This window comes from Scyliorhinus canicula, chromosome 10 (assembly GCF_902713615.1).
Source record: "Scyliorhinus canicula chromosome 10, sScyCan1.1, whole genome shotgun sequence".
Taxonomy (NCBI): domain Eukaryota; kingdom Metazoa; phylum Chordata; class Chondrichthyes; order Carcharhiniformes; family Scyliorhinidae; genus Scyliorhinus; species Scyliorhinus canicula.
The window spans coordinates 38769762-38783866 of record NC_052155.1 but is presented as its reverse complement, the minus strand read 5'-3'; the positions used below and the strand labels follow the sequence as shown (position 1 = coordinate 38783866).

Here is a 14105-nt window from a genome sequence, read left to right as displayed (position 1 = left end):
GTAGTGATGGCAAACCAGGATAGTGCGAGTGGCATCACCCTAGGACCTGTGGTCATATAAAAATAAAATTTGATGACCTCTACAGAGCAGCAAGGGTGAGTACAGCTGTTCATCTGAGATTCACTCCACATCACTTCTATTATACCCTCACCTGATAGTTTCGACAGTCCCTCCACTCCATCACCTAATTCAATATAAAGTGACACGGACACACTGCAGCAATTGCCTTTCCCACCCCAAGTGCACCCACCTCGTTGCCTTCCACTTCACACATGACCGTTCACTCCTAGCACATATATAACCATTAACGTCCCAGTAGGCCTCCTATATAATCCACTCACTTGGTTTTAAATTCATTACCTCCCCATGTTCCATGTTGCTTTTTCTCCATCTTTTAGCACAAGCACTATGTTCATAAGCTCTACATTTCTTTATTTACCTCCTCAACAACCATTCACTAACTCTCACCCTCTCTTTCAGCAGGAGAAGACAATGCATTATTCTCGTGACCGGGCCAAGATTGGGACTTGGGTGAAGAGCCCAAGCAAGAGGTCATGATGAACAGTGACCTGCTTATGAACATTGAGTAAGGCAAGGTTAGTGACTTACCTGAGTAAGGTATTTGTATATTATTTGTAACTCTTCATTCACCTCAGCAAGCTGAATTTACAAAAGTATAGATGTCCAGCTTCTATTTGCCATCCTAACCCTTTCTCTTTTTCTCTTCACTATAGGTCCTTTTCAACAACAAGTCTCTTGAAAAAGACATGTTTGTGGAAGATAATCATCCTGAATATGCAATATCACATGCTATATCCCTCCGCTTCCAGATTTGGATCCTTATTTTGATTAGATAGCAAAGCAGAGAGATATACACAGTGAAACTACGTTAGGAATACAGGTGCAAAGATGACCCAGAAGCCATCTCACTGGAGTGTGATGTCTTGTCTCTGCTCTGCTAAGTAGGATAGAGACGAGGACTTCAAGGGCTGTATGAGATTTTGGTAGACCTCATGGCTGCATTCCTCTTAAAGCCTGGGGTGTCATCTCATAGGACATCAGTAATCTGCAGTCTACGATATGTAGTGTGAAACCTGCAGACTCTCCCAAAGGGAATCAGTGTCACCAGCCTATATGCAGCTTTGGTTACATGAAGGCTTTGGGATCTACCTTGGAGAGACAGACTGATTGGAACAGATACGGGCTTTCAGAAGTGAGGAGCCCCACAGAGTAATAATGGCAGGATGGGAGAATTTCATTTTTCCTCCTGTAACACTCTTCTTTTGAGTCACAAGTTTATGAGTTCAAGTCTCACTTGAAGTTCGTAAAATCTTACCCCAGACTGCCCACATATACACCTGTTTCCATTTTAATAGTTGCAAATGTCAAAACGCATGAACAACCCACTCTGAGGAAGCTCGACATAATTATAATATTTAAATTAGGTTCTTCTGTTACTTTTGGTAGTGATTATGTGAATTGAAATTAATTTCTCCTGCATGGGGCTCCCCGTATTCTGGAAACTCATCAGTGAAACAGCAACATGATGGAATGGCAATTTAGATGGATGGTTAAAGTGAGGAGTCCTCGTGAATTAAGTCTCTGTTCGCTTAGCTGTTTTCTCAAAGGAGAAATTTATCAATGGATTACAATTTTTTTCAAAACGGTTTACTTTACAGATTCCACTTTACACTGACGTTCAGTGGTGCTAGAAGTATCAATGGACATCGTACTGCCAGAGATTGACATGGGAGCATGAGGGGACATAGGGGATGGGTACTAGGCAGAGTCTGAGGATGGAGGGGCAGGAGGTGGCATGGATGGAGCATGGGGAATATTTGGAGGCTGTAAGAGTTGTGAGCCTTGTTTTTTTTTTCTCACTGGGGCAAATGTCCTACGGCACCGACGCACGCTGTTGAAAAAGCCCGGCTGCTGTGGCTGTGTACGCACTTCTTCCCATGTTGGCTGGCTCCACGCCAGCTCGCACCCGGCCCCTAGCAGTGAAGATACTGCCTTAACTAGGCACTTTTTCCTGATGGGAGAGGACTGACCCAGGAATTATCCCGACTCCCTCTACCTCAAGGATGAAACTCCAGACCAAAATGAGAGTTTCGCAGTCAGCTGCACATAAATTAATAAAACAGATAATAATGAATAGTTTGCTGGGACTGGAGGTATGTAAACTTCCCCTGTGATGACAATAGCTAGAGATTTTGATTTTTGCCTCTCTGGCTGGCTTCCCATAGGTTAGGATGCCATCAGTTGAACATGTGGCAATCTTAGCACCAGCAAATTGATCAGAAGCCCTCACCAATCTCAAAGGAACGCATTGCATCAATGTTCAACTGGTGTAACCTCAAGAAAAAGTTTTTTACAGGCTCGGACAGGTTCTCTAGCAGCTCGCATGGAATAAAAACATAGAATTCCTATAGTCCAGAAGGAGGCCATTCGGCCCATCAAGTCTTCACCGACCCTCTGAAAGAGTACTAGTAGCTAGCCGCACTCCCCCACCCTATCCTTGTAACCCCACCTAACCTATACCCTTTGGATGCTAAGAAGAAATTTAGCACGGCCGATCCACCTAACCTGCACATTTTGGACTGTGGGAGGAAACGGAGTACCTGGGGTAAGCTCACACTAACATGATGTAGAGATGCCGGCATTGGACTGGTGTGAGCACAGTAAGAAGTCTTACAACACCAGGTTAAAGTCCAACAGGTTTGTTTCAAACACGAGCTTTCGGAGCACTGCTCCTTCCTCAGGTGACTCCAGTCAAACCTGTTGGACTTTAACCTGGTGTTGTAAGACTTCTTACTGTGCACACTAACATAGGGAGAAAGTGTAAACTCCACACAATCACCCAAGGCCGGAATTGAACCTGGGTCTCTAGCCCCATGAGGCATCAGTGCTAACCACTGTGCCACCCATTTTGTGGGTGATGTTTGGTAGGAAACTTGAGTAGTTCGATGGGTAAGGTCCCCATATAAAAGTAATGCCCAACAGATATAACGGAAGGTAGCAGATGGACAACAAATCGTGGTCTGACTCAGAAGCCCCTCGAACGTCATTGGTGGAGATAATGGCGGAGGCGCCTGCTGCTACTTTGGCCACTCAATCGTCGGCCGAGATGCTTGCAGGCTTGACAGAGGAATTCAAGAAGCAGCAGCATATGGTCTCTGAGGATGGAAGGGGCCCTAGCCTCCATCCGTGCAGCCTTGGAAAAGACAGATTAGAAAGTAAAGGAGCAAGGCGCAGTGATACAAAGAGTTGAGGTGGCACTCTCGAACCAGAGAGTGACCGGACTGTTTCCCTAGAAGCGGAGATGACGTTGCTGGCTGATGGACATTGAAGGTCATTTTGATCTGGAAAACATTCCAGGTGGCACAATTTGTGAATCTTTGGGCTGCTGGAGGGCCCAAATTCTATGGACAAGATGTCCAGGATATTTGGGAAGATGGTGGTGGAGGGGGCCTTGCCATTCCCTCCCGAATTGGCCCAGGCCCATTGGTTGCTCAGGCAGAACCCCTGATCTGGAGAACCACCATGGGCAATCATGGTCAGGTTCAGCAGTTACCAAGAGAAGGAATGGGTCCTGTGGTGGGCGAAAGACTATAGATGGGAAGGCCATGCCATCATGATATATCAAGACACTGGAGCAGATCTAGCGAGAAGGCATGCGGCATTAAACAAGGCCGTGGCAACGCTGTACAGAAGTAATGTACGATTTGGGGTGGTGTAGCCTGCATGTCTTTGAATTACTTTTAAAGCAAGAGATTATTTTGAGGCTTTGGAAAAAGAACGGGTTGGAGGTGAATTAATTGTTAGGTGCATTTGTGTCTGTATCGTGAAGATTTTGTATCGTGGGTGAGGGCATGTGATTATAATAATAATCTTTATTATTGTCACAAGTAAGTTTACATTAACACTGCAACAAAATGACTGTGAAAATCCCCTAGTTGCCATACTCCGGTACCTGTTCGGGTACACAGGGAGAATTCGGAATGTCCAATTCACGTAACAAGCACATCTTTCTGGACCTGTGGGAGGAAAGTGGAGCATCTGGATGAAACACATGCAGACACGGGGAGAACCTGCAGACTCCTCAAAAGACAGTGATCCAAGCGGGAATCGAACCTGGGACCCTGGAGCTGTGAAGCAACAGTGCTAACCAGTTTTGCTGGGGAATTTTTCTGGCTATGTTTGGAGTTTGTATTTCTGGGGTTGTTTGCGGAATGGGTGTTGGTTTTCTTTTTCCCCTCTATCTTGTATGAAAATTGGATGTGGGCAGGGTGCTGATTGGCAGTACGATTATTTTTCTGGTTTTCCTCTGAGCAGGGGTCACCCTGCTAGCTGTAAAGTTAGTTAACGGGAATGGAGGAGTGGGGGTACCTGCTGCTCAGTACTTTAGTTGTTTTTTTAGGTATTTGAGTTTAGCATTTTCTTGTTTAGCTTGGGTTTGGGTGGAGGATGGGGAACAGAGGGTTTTTTGTTTTCCTCTTGGTTGTTTATTGGAGTGTGGTAATGCTGGGAGGCGGGGGAGGGGTAGACTGCTGACGGTGACTGATTCTTTGTCTTTGTTCAGGTCCTATGAGGGGTTTGGCGGCCATCCTGGTGGGCCTGCTATCGGCACTCGTTGAGCTGCTGCTGGCTAACCACAAACTATGGGGATGGCTGACACTGGGTCGAGGGAGGTGCAGAAAGGACTCCTGCCTGGCTTGGAATGTAAGGGAATTAAACGGCCCTGTAAAAAGATCGCAGGTATTTGTGCACCTGAACAGTTTGAAGGCAGATGTGGTGTTTTTATAGGAGTTCCCATTTGCGGATCAAGGACAAAACAAGGTTACAGAAGGGCTGGATGAGACAGGTAGCCGTTCGGGTTTCGATTGTAGAGCTTCGAGGAGGGGGTGTGGCTGGTGGGCTACAGTGTTGAGCAACAAAATACTGTAGTATCTTTTTCAGCTGCGAACCCAGGCAGGAGTATGTGTCAGTGGGTCGTTGGCGAGCACGTCGGTGGTCCTAGTTAACGTGTATGCACCGAACTGGGGTGATGCGGGATTTATCAATAAGGTGCTGGCTTCTATTCCAGATCTAGATTCACCTCCCACGCTGTGGGAAGCTCTGAAGGCAGTCATTATGGGGGGAGATAATCTCCGACAAGGTGCATAAGGATAAATCTGAAAGGCTGGAAAGGCAGAGGCTGGTGGACTCCCATCATCGAGGTGCCCCGACACCGGAGTTTGCGGGTAGGAACAAGTTGCAGATGAAATTTGAACTGCTCTCGACAGGCACGGCAGTGAACCAACTGCAATCCTTGAGCAGGATCTTCTACGAATATGGGGAGACGGTCAGTTGCCTTTTGGCACATCAGCTAAGATGGCAGGCTGCCTCCCAGGAGATAGTGCAGATAAGGGATTTGGGTCCCAGAGAAGGCTAATGCGGCATTTAAGGTCTCTTATCAAGAGCTATATAAATCAGTCTCCAGTGGAGAGAGATTGCCAATTATAGGAAAGATGTAATTCCACTGAAGGGGGTGCAGAGAAGATTCACCAGAATGTTGCCTGGGATGGAACATTTAAGTTTTAAAGAGAGGTTGGATAGGCTTGGGTTGTTTTCTCTGGAGACTGTGGGGTGACCTGAATGAGGTGCACAGGATCATGAGGATCATGGACAGGGTGGATAGGGAGCAGCTGTTCCCCTTAGTTGAATGGTCAGTTACATGGGGACACAAATTCAAGTTCAGTCCTCTAGCTGCTCATCAGTTGCACATGTACCAATCCTGCCTTTAAATTCATCACCAAGCAGCCGATGACCCAATTGCCGTGCAAGAATGCTGAGCACTTGTGGCATTAAGTGGTGCAACTGATTTTCTTTTTTTGCTCCTGCGTGGTGCAACCCCAGGAACAATAGAGAACTGCTCTGATTACTCCTTTGCTTTCTGTTTGCTTGCGACAGTCAATCTTTAGGTGTTGGATTCTGTGAAAGCCCGCCAAAGGTTGCTGCACCTGCACTTGTACAGGAGCGGACTCTGTCACAAAGGGAGTAGACAGGTATTAATTAAGGTGGACCAGGGGGTTATGGATGTGTTGTGAAAAATTACAGACTTCCACTTCCCTTTTCAACATCATCCTTCTCCTGGATCTAGGCACATCACTGCTACCTCTCTGCAGTAGTGGAGCTTTGACAAGCTTGGTGGCGCCTGCTAAAGCCACAGCTAATGTAGCTATCACCCTGTTTACAACAGAAGATATGTCACCCGTAGTTTGCATGGCTGTCATCAGGGCATGCGGGAACTAATCAGTGTGCTGTAATTCAAGTTCCAGAGGGAAGCTGCTTTATCAATGGATAAAATCCCTCTGATATTGTGGAAAGTGCATGGCTAGGCTACCAGTACCTTGCACGTTTGCTGCTGGCCCTCCCAGAGTACTTGAAGTGGCCTTAAAAATAGTGGATGAATTGGTGCTCATCTTGCAAGATTCCATGGACTCTGGAACAGTTCCTACAGTTGAAGAGAAGCTAATGTAAAAAGGAAGGCAGAGAGAAAATAGGGAATTATCAACCAGTCAGCCTGATTTTAATAGTGGAAAAATGCTAGAGTCCATTATAAAATATTTAATAGCAGAGTACTTGGAAAACAGTGGCAGAATTGCAGTCAGCATGGACTTACAAAAGGAAAATCATGCTTGATAAATCTGCTGGAATTCTTCGAGGGTATAACTAGTAGAGTTGACGAGGAGGGGCCAGTGTATGTGGTTTATTTAGACTTTCAGAGAGCTTTCATCAATGAGATTAGCGTGTAAAATTCAAGTGCATGTGACTGGGGGTGGTGGATAGAAAACTGATTAGCATGCAAGAAACGAAGAGTAAGGATAAACAGGAATTTTTCCAAATGGCAGCCAGTGACTAGTGGGGTACCACAGGGCTCAGTGTTAGGATCCCAGCTTTTCACAATATATATTAATGATTTTGATGAGGGAACTAAGTGCAATATCTCCAAATTTGCAGATGACACAAAGCTGGATGGGAGGGTGAGCTGTGAGGGGGATGCAGAGATGCTTCAGTGTGACTTGGACAAGTTGCGTGAGTGGGTAAATACACAGCACAAAGAACAATACAGCACAGAAACAGGCTCTTCGGCCCTCCAAGCCTGTATCAGTCATGATACCATCCTTGGCCAAAAACCCTCAACACTTTCTAGCGCTGTATCTCTCTATCCCCATCCTATCCATGTATTTGTTGAGATGTCTTTTGAATGCCGTTAATGTATCTGGGCTTCCGCAACCTCTCCTGGCAACGCACTCCAGGCACTCGCCACCCTCTGTAAAGAAACCGTGCCTCGCACATCTCCTCTAGACTTTGCTCCGCTGACCTTAATCTGTGCCCCATAGTGACTGCCTGTCCACTCTACACGTCCCTCATAATCTTGTAGACCTCTATCAGGTCACCCCTCCGTTTTTCTAATGAAAACAGTCCGAGTCTATTCAGTCTCTTCACATAGGTAACACCCTCTGGACCAGGCAACACCCTGGTAAACTTTCTCTGCACCCTCTCCAAAACCTCCACATCCTTCTGGTAGTGTGGCTATCAGAATTGTGCGCAATGTTGCAAGTGCGGCCTTACCAAGGTTCTACACAACTGTAGCATGACTTGCCAGCTTTTATACTTGATGCCCCGTCCAATGAAAGCACGTGGCTGCTTTTGACAAGAACACCCCCAGTGGATCAGGATAAACCCAAAATTGTCACAGCTCCAAGGTCCCAGGTTGGATTCCCGGCTTGAGTTACTGTCTATGTGAAGCCTGAATGTTTCTTCGTGTCTGCGTGGGTTTCTTCCGGGTGCTCCGGTTTCCTCCCACAGTCCGAAGATGTGCAGGTTATGTGGATTGGCCATGCTAAATTGCCCTTAGTGTCCAAAACATTTAGGTGGGGTTATGGGGACAGGGTGGATGCATGGGTTTAAGCTTAAGTGGGGTGCTCTTTCCAAGGGCCGGTGCAAACTCGATGGGCCGAATGGCCTCCTTCTGCACTAGTAAATTCTATATGATTCTGTATTCGCAGGGGATTAGAAGAATGAGGGTGAATCTCGTAGAAACCTATGAATTTTTAAGAGGAAGGATGTTCCCGATGGCAGGGGAGTACGGAACCAGGGGTCATAGTCCAGATATGGGGTAAACCATTTTAGGACTGAGACAAGAAGAGCTTCGGTGAGCCTGTGGAATTCGCTACCACAGAAAGCAGTTAATGCCAAACCATTGCATGTTTACAAGAAGGAGTTAGATATAGCTCCTGGGACTTCCGGTTGCGGCTATGACTAGCTAAGCCGCACATTTGGAAGCTCCTGCGACAAAGGTGTTTTCGGGCCAATTGGAGGGCCCCAACGGTGCTGAAAAGACGAATCCCGGTGGGGGAAGGTCCCCTGAGGAGAACTAGACCGATTTTATGGTCGGTACTCGGAGTGGAGCGGCAAGAAAAGTGGCAGCAGCTCCCCAAAAAAAGCGGGGGAAGAAAATAAAAATGGCGGCCGGCGGCGCACCGGAGGGATGGAGGAAATGGGCGGAGGAGCAGCAGGCCGCTCTCCTCCGTTTTTTCACGGAGCTGAAAGTGGAGCTCTTAGAGTCCATGAACGCGACGACCGCCAGGTTGGTGGGAGCCCAGGCGACCCAAGAGGCGTCGATCAGAGAGCTGCAGCAGGAGATGACCGCGAGGGAGGAGGAGGCCACGGTCCTCGGGGCAAAGGTGGAGGTGCACGAGGCACTCCACCTGAAGTGGCAGAGCCGTTTCGAGGAGCTGGACACTCGGATGAGGAGGAAAAATTTGAGGATCCTGGGCCTAGAAGAAGGCCTGGAGGGGTCGGATCTCCCGGGATATGTTGCGGAGATGCTGAGCTCCCTGATGGGGGAAGGGGCCGGTCCTGCGCCCCTGGAGCTGGAAGAGGCATACCGGGTCATGGCCAGGAGGCCTAGGGCAAACGAGCCCCCGAGGGCGGTGCTGGTGCGGTTCCAGCGGCTATGTGATCGGGAGAAAGTCCTGAGGTGGGCAAAAAGGGAGAAAAGCAGTAAGTGGCAGAACTCGACGGTAAGGCTGTACCAGGACTGGAGTGCGGAGGTGGCAAAGCGGCGGGCCCGGTTCAACCGGACGAAGGCGGTGCTACACGCGAAGAGGATCAAATTTGGAATGCTGCAGCCGGCGCGCTTGTGGGTCACCTACAAGGACCAGCATCATTATTTTGAGTCCCCAGAGGAGGCCTGGACCTTTGTACAAGAAGAAAAGCTGGACATGAACTAAAACCTGGGAGCACCGGCGGTCGTAGCCGCCTGGGTACTCTTGATTGAGCAAGTGGCCCTTATCTTTTCAGGCCAGGTCGGAGCTGGGTAACAGTTTCTTGGATTGTTTGGCTTTTCTTGATCGTTTGACTTTTTGAATATCTTGAAGGTTTCGAGTTGTTTGGTGTTTCTGTATATTTGAACTGTTGAAATTTCTATTGCGGGTCGTTTTCTTCTTATGGTGTGTTTCTTCCCGTTTCCAACTTCCCTTAGTCATTTACCCTTTTTACCCCTTTTTCTTCGGGTGTTGGGTCCTTTTTTTTTTTGTTTTTTCTTCCTTCTCTGGTTATGGTTATCTGTGGTTATTTATACTGTTTGATGGAGGGTGATGGTTAAGCACATTGTTAGTTGATAGCTATTTAATTATTTTGTTATTTAAGTATGTAGTTAAGTATTTATGTATTTATTTGCCATTGGGTATTTATATTGTTAAGTTGGGAAGACGGGACGGGGGGGAGTGGGTTGAGCATGCGGGTTTATCTCTGGGGTTTTAAGGGGATCCTTCATGGGCGTGGATGGGGATGGGGGGGAGTGGAAGATGGCGGGGCGGGGTGTGGCCGGGCGAAAGCGCGGGCTTTCCTTTGTTTTTCCCGCACGCGGGATGGAGGAGAGAGGAGGGGGGAGGGGAGAAGAGTGGGGCGTGGCCAGTAATGGCGGCCTTTCCCGCGCTGGAGCGGGGTCAGAGTGGAATGGCGGGGGGGGGGAGGCCCCTCCCCCCCCCCCCCCCCCCCCTCGAACCGGGAGGAGTCGGAGTGCGGCAGGAGCAGCCGGGTCAGCGGAGATCAGCTGACTCTCGGGAGTACGATGTTGGGCACATCGCGGCTAGGAGGGGTCCTAGCCGGGGGGGGGGGAGGGTTAGGGGGAGATACCGGGTTGCTGCTGGAAAGACCAGGGACGAGAAGGGGAGAGCTGGGGGGGGGGGGGGCATCGCTATGGGAAACGGGTCAGAAAGGGGGGGATGACCCGGGGCGAGCAAGGGACAGAACATGGCTAATCGACAGGGAGCAGGGACGGGTCGCCCAGCGATCCGATTGATTACGTGGAATGTAAGGGGGCTGAATGGGCCGGTTAAAAGATCAAGGGTCTTCTCGCACCTGAAGGGACTGAAGGCTGATGTAGCGATGTTGCAGGAGACTCACTTGAGGGTAGCAGATCAGGTCCGCCTGAGAAGGGGGTGGGTGGGACAGGTGTTCCACTCAGGCTTGGATGTCAAGAACCGGGGGGTGGCGATTCTGGTGGGAAAGAGGGTGTCGTTCGTGGCGGCAGAAGTGGTGGCAGACAAGGAGGGCAGGTATGTGATGGTGAGGGGTAGGTTGCAGGGAGAGAATGTGGTGCTGGTGAATGTGTATGCCCCGAATTGGGACGACGCGGGCTTTATGAGGCGCCTGCTGGGCCTCATCCCGGGACTGGAGGCAGGGGGCCTAATCATGGGAGGGGACTTTAATACGGTGTTGGACCCTGGGCTGGATAGATCGAGTTCCAGGACGAATAGGAGGCCGGCAGCGGCAGAGGTGTTAAGGGGGTTTATGGAGCAGATGGGAGGGGTAGACCCATGGAGATTTGGTAGGCCTAGGGCGAGGGAGTATTCTTTTTTTCTCCCACGTCCACAGAGTGTACTCCAGGATAGACTTTTTCGTATTGAACAGGGGGCTGATACCGAGAGTGCAGGACACGGAGTACTCGGCCATTGCGATATCGGGCCATGCACCACATTGGGTGGACGTGGAATTGGGGGAGGCGCGGGATCAGCGCCCGTTGTGGCGCCTGGATGTGGGGCTGTTGGCGGACGAAGAGGTGTGCAGAAGGGTTAGAACGGGCATTGAGAACTATCTGGGTACGAACGACACGGGTGAGGTGCAGGTGGGGACGGTCTGGGAGGCCCTGAAAGCAGTGATTAGAGGAGAGCTGATCTCCATAAGGGCACACAGAGAGAGGAAGGAGAGGCAGGAAAGGGAGAGGCTGTTGGGGGAGCTCCTAGAAGTAGATAGGAAATATGCGGCGGCACCAGAGGAGGGGCTATTGAGGGAGCGGCGCAGTTTACAGGCCAGGTTCGACCTACTGACCACTAGGAAGGCGGAGACGCAGTGGAGAAGGGCGCAGGGTGCGGCGTATGAGTACGGGGAAAAGGCGAGCAGGATGCTGGCACACCAGCTTCGTAAGCGAGATGCAGCCAGAGAGATTGGGGGAGTGAGAGAGAGGGGTGGGGACGTAGTGCAGAAGGGGCAAGAGGTGAATAGGGTCTTCAGGGACTTCTACAGGGAATTGTATAGGTCTGAACCGCCGAAGAGGAGAGGGGGAATGGAGAACTTTCTCGACAAATTGAGGTTCCCAAAAGTACAGGAGGAGCTGGTAGAAGGGTTGGGGGCGTCGATAGAGCTGCAGGAGCTAATTAAAGGGATAGGCCAGATGCAGGCGGGGAAGGCGCCGGGGCCGGATGGGTTCCCGGTGGAGTTTTACAGGAAATTTGTGGACCTGGTGGGCCCAGTGCTGGTGAGAGCCTTTAATGAGGCGCGCGAGGGGGGGGTTCTGCCCCCAACAATGTCGCAGGCCCTGATCTCCTTGATTTTGAAGCGGGACAAGGACCCGGTCCAGTGCGGGTCCTACAGGCCTATCTCCCTCTTAAATGTAGATGCCAAGCTGTTAGCAAAGGTCCTGGCAACCAGGATAGAGGATTGTGTGCCAGGGGTAATCCATGAAGACCAGACGGGGTTCGTGAAGGGACGCCAACTTAACACAAATGTCCGGAGATTGTTAAACGTGATCATGATGCCGGCAGTGGAGGGGGAGGCGGAGATAGTGGTAGCGCTAGACGCGGAGAAGGCATTCGATAGGGTGGAGTGGGAATACTTGTGGGAGACGTTGGAAAGGTTTGGGTTTGGGGAGGGATTTATCAAGTGGATAAAGCTGCTCTATTCGGCCCCGATGGCGAGTGTGGTAACAAACGGGAGGAGGTCAGAATATTTTGGGCTCCATCGAGGTACTAGGCAGGGATGTCCCCTGTCCCCCTTACTCTTTGCATTAGCGATTGAACCGTTAGCGATGGCACTGAGGGGTTCAGGGGGGTGGAGGGGACTGACAAGGGGAGGGGAGGAGCATCGGGTCTCGCTCTATGCGGATGACCTGTTGCTGTATGTGGCAGACCCGGAGGGGGGAATGCCGGAGGTTATGGAAATACTAGCGGAGTTCGGGGACTTTTCGGGATATAAATTAAATCTGGGGAAAAGTGAGGTCTTTGTAATACACTCGGGAGACCAGGGGGAGGGAATTGGGAGGCTCCCCTTCAAAAGAGCAGTAAAAAGTTTCAGGTACTTGGGGGTGCAGGTGGCAAAGAACTGGGGGACCCTCCACAAGCTGAACTTTTCTAGGCTGGTGGAACAGATGGAGGAGGAGTTTAAGAGGTGGGACATGGTGCCGCTGTCGCTGGCAGGGAGGGTGCAGTCAGTTAAAATGACGGTCCTCCCGAGGTTCTTGTTTTTGTTCCAGTGTCTGCCCATCTTCCTCCCTAGGGCCTTTTTCAAGAAGGTAACGAGTAGTATCATGGGGTACGTGTGGGCACATGGCACCCCTAGAGTTAGAAGGGTCTTTTTGGAGCGGAGTAGGGATAGTGGAGGGCTGGCGTTACCTAATCTTTCAGGATATTACTGGGCGGCAAATGCATCGATGGTACGAAAGTGGATGATGGAAGGGGAGGGGGCAGCTTGGAAGCGTATGGAGAGGGCGTCCTGTGGCAACATAAGCTTAGGGGCACTGGTAACAGCACCATGGCCGCTCCCTCCCACGAGGTATACCACGAGCCCGGTGGTGGCGGCCACCCTCAAGATCTGGGGGCAGTGGAGGCGACACAGGGGGGAAGTGGGGGGTTTGATAAGGGCACCACTAAGAGGGAACCACAGATTTGCACCGGGAAATACAGGAGGGGGATTTCTGAGCTGGCAGAGGGTGGGCATTAGGCAACTGAAGGACTTGTTTATAGAGGGGAGGTTTGCGAGCTTGGGAGAGCTGGAGGAGAAATTCGGGCTCCCCCCGGGGAACACGTTCAGGTACCTCCAAGTGAAGGCATTTGCCAGACGACAGGTAGAGGGGTTTCCCGTGCTTCCCGACAGGGGGGCGAGTGATAGGGTGCTATCAGGGGTCTGGGTCGGGGAGGGGAAGATCTCGGACATTTATAAGATTATGCAGGAGGTGGAGGAGGTACCAGTAGAGGAGTTGAAAGACAAGTGGGAGGTAGAGCTGGGGGAACAGATAGAGGATGGGACATGGGCAGACGCCCTAGAGAGGGTCAACTCGTCGTCGTCATGTGCGAGACTGAGTCTCATTCAATTTAAGGTACTGCATAGAGCCCACATGACGGGGACAAGGATGAGTCGGTTTTTCGGGGGTGAAGACAGGTGTGTCAGATGTTCGGGAAGCCCTGCGAATCATGCACACATGTTTTGGGCATGTCCGGCACTGGAGGAGTTCTGGAAGGGGGTGGCAGGGACGGTGTCGAGAGTGGTGGGGTCCAGGGTCAAGCCAGGATGGGGACTTGCGATCTTTGGGGTTGGGGTGGAGCCGGGGGTACAGGAGGCGAGGGAGGCTGGAATATTAGCCTTTGCGTCCTTGGTGGCTCGGAGGAGGATCTTGATTCAGTGGAGGGACGCAAGGCCTCCAAGTGTTAACACCTGGTTAAACGACATGGCAAACGTCATCCAATTGGAAAGAATCAAATTCGCCCTGAGAGGGTCGGTGCAGGGGTTTTTCAGGCGATGGCAACCCTTCCTGGACCTCTTAGATCAGAGATAGAAAC

General features: G+C 50.5%; 1 protein-coding gene across 4 annotated transcripts in view; it reads left to right on the top strand.

Annotated features, from left to right (window-relative positions):
- LOC119972303 (KH domain-containing, RNA-binding, signal transduction-associated protein 3-like) overlaps positions 1-14105 on the top strand; it is a 246043-nt gene that overhangs the window by 198769 nt on the left and 33169 nt on the right. The gene's annotated exons all lie outside the window — the stretch shown is intronic.